This window comes from Homalodisca vitripennis, unplaced genomic scaffold (genome assembly GCF_021130785.1).
Source record: "Homalodisca vitripennis isolate AUS2020 unplaced genomic scaffold, UT_GWSS_2.1 ScUCBcl_146;HRSCAF=1384, whole genome shotgun sequence".
NCBI lineage: Eukaryota > Metazoa > Arthropoda > Insecta > Hemiptera > Cicadellidae > Homalodisca > Homalodisca vitripennis.
In genome coordinates this window covers 87576-90218 of record NW_025776272.1, presented here as the reverse complement: position 1 = coordinate 90218, position 2643 = coordinate 87576, and positions in this window count along the sequence as shown.

Genomic DNA, 2643 nt, shown 5'->3' with positions numbered 1-2643 from the left:
ATTTTTTCTGGTTTATTCTCGTTACGATCATTGTTACTCAAGACTAATTTAAAAATATTCACTAACGCTCAGCCAAATCCTACTGAGTGACTTACGCCTTCAAAAAACTCATTGCTTATTTTATAGAAATAAAGCTTCATCGAAAATTTCTAGACAGAAAAATATAAATTAAATATTTACAGCTTCTCCTGTAATAGATTTTGCTATATCTTTGGAAACAATTATTTTAAATACAATTTATAGTACCATAAATTCACATTATCCTCCAAATATACTTATCTACAATTAACTTATTTAAAGTAATTTGCGTAATATTAAAATCAACAAATACGAAATACATAATCCTCTCATATAATTGAATAAATCGGAGCAATAAACGAAAAATTAATCAAAGAATTCTTACGTTACGTAGTATGAAATTGAAAAAGATTTTTGTGATTTAGATTATCTTTTTATACTAAATTGGTGGACATTTGATTTGAAATTGATGAATAAGTAAATCCAATAAGTTGCACAGTTGCCACCACATCGATAGTTGTCGATGTTGGGATGAAGGATTAACGGAAAGGATTCACCAAAGGCCAAACCCACACATCTTGGTCCGAACGAGCCCCGAGAGCCTCAGTCAGACCCATCCAATCAGTTGCCAAGCGTACCACCAACACGTCTACCCTCACCACTTATCTCGGTGGCTGTAAAATCTATCTGTACAAATCTGTCACTTGTGTTAATTGATGTGACCAAATTCAAAACATATCCAGTTAGATTACTTAAATCAGTATAAAACTTGTGTGCAAGATAACTGAAACGATGTTTCCTATATATTTATTAACCTGAGTGAATTAAAGTAATGAAATACATACGCCGGTGTGAGCCATATGATAGCCAGTGGTCCTTATTACGAAACTTGCAAATCTCTCTTCCTCCTTCCCTTCCCCTCGCTCTCCCCACCCTCCCTCCCTCTCACTCACTCTCTCAATCTCTCACTTTCTCACTCACTCACTCACTTCACCCACACAGACACACACAACACATACATACTTACATATATATATATATATATATATATATATATATATATATATATATATATATATGAAATCGCACATCAATTAATTTTAAAATCAAGGCAACCAGATGGGTTGAACCTAAGATGATTCTCTTTTCCTTTTTATGACAAAAAAAAAAAAAAAATTTTAGTTCTATGTAAACATTTACAAATATTCTACATACAGCTGATTGGGATCTTGTTGTTTATGGTATTTATTTGTTAAAATTTTATTTTGGTTATGTCTTTTGTTTTTGGTTTGAGTTCTGTTTATATGTTTTAATTCAGTGTGTTCTGAAGAAGGGTTGTGTCAACTCGAAAATTAAACATGAGCACTGAATTTTTGATTCTGTTTTTGTGTACACTATAAAGTACTTCGAAGAGTATATATATATATATATATATATATATATATATATATATATATATATATATATATATATACTTATATATACGTTAATATTTACGTTTTAAATTTGAATTGGCTCTAAATATTCAGTTATTGAGTTATTAACTTACAACTTATTGAAATGTAAAACTTATAGAGACTTAGATATGAAACAGGAGATTATTAAGGCAATTTGTTCATAGAAAAACATTTATGACCTCTGTATTAGGCTCTCTAAATCTTTCTATCAAATCAAAAAAACCCTGAATACCATCTTTACCTTAATTGTCAATCTTAAAATTCTTCGTGAACGTCTACATAGCCTGTTACAATATTTACGCGTATGGAATGTACACTGAAAGGTACAGCAGCACTAAATGTGAGTTCTGCTCACATACTACTTTCATGTGTTATGAACCACACGCTACCGCCAACGTATTGATCTATAAATAGCACCTGCACAAACCGCATGTGGGATTCCATAATATGATATTGAAGTCGCGTTTGATGATTGGAACCGGCCATGCAGTAAATTACTGAGTGAGGACGTGCCCCGTGTTGGTGGCTGCACCGGCCGCAATACTCCTAGATTACCTGTCGCATATGAAGTCTAAATATGGATAGTTCGGGTCTGCGTCAAACTAGCACATGGAACACCACAGCCACGATAGTGGTTGTACCTGGAATTATATTAGGCTATATGTGGAATGTTTTTAATTATATCACCCTATTTAATGTGATATTTAAGTTAAAAAACTTGACTAATCTTAATCAGCCAAACAATATAGTATTCAGTAACTAAAATACTTTAAAAATAATGTAATGTTACAGTGAATTTACTACTTTTAAAGCATTTTACTGTTTATGAGTTGATTTTATTATTACCACATTAAATTTCCAGAGTTTCAATTAATTTTTTATAGTATTTAAAGACTTTTAAGTAACGGTTTACTTCGATTAAACCGAAGTGCAAACCCGACAGAAACGTTTTTGGAGGTAATTACAGATTTTATAAACCAATTTGTGCAAGGATCTCTGTTACAAGGAGAACTATTTCAATCTTTGATTCAGTCATTTGAGAGTAACAGTATACGTTTAAGTTTGTCAATAATGTATCAATAAAAGATCCACCACTGTCTCCTGATTTACTAACAATTTTTCTTCTCCCGCGGCGATCTTGAACTCGTCACTCGTTAGGTATCAGAGG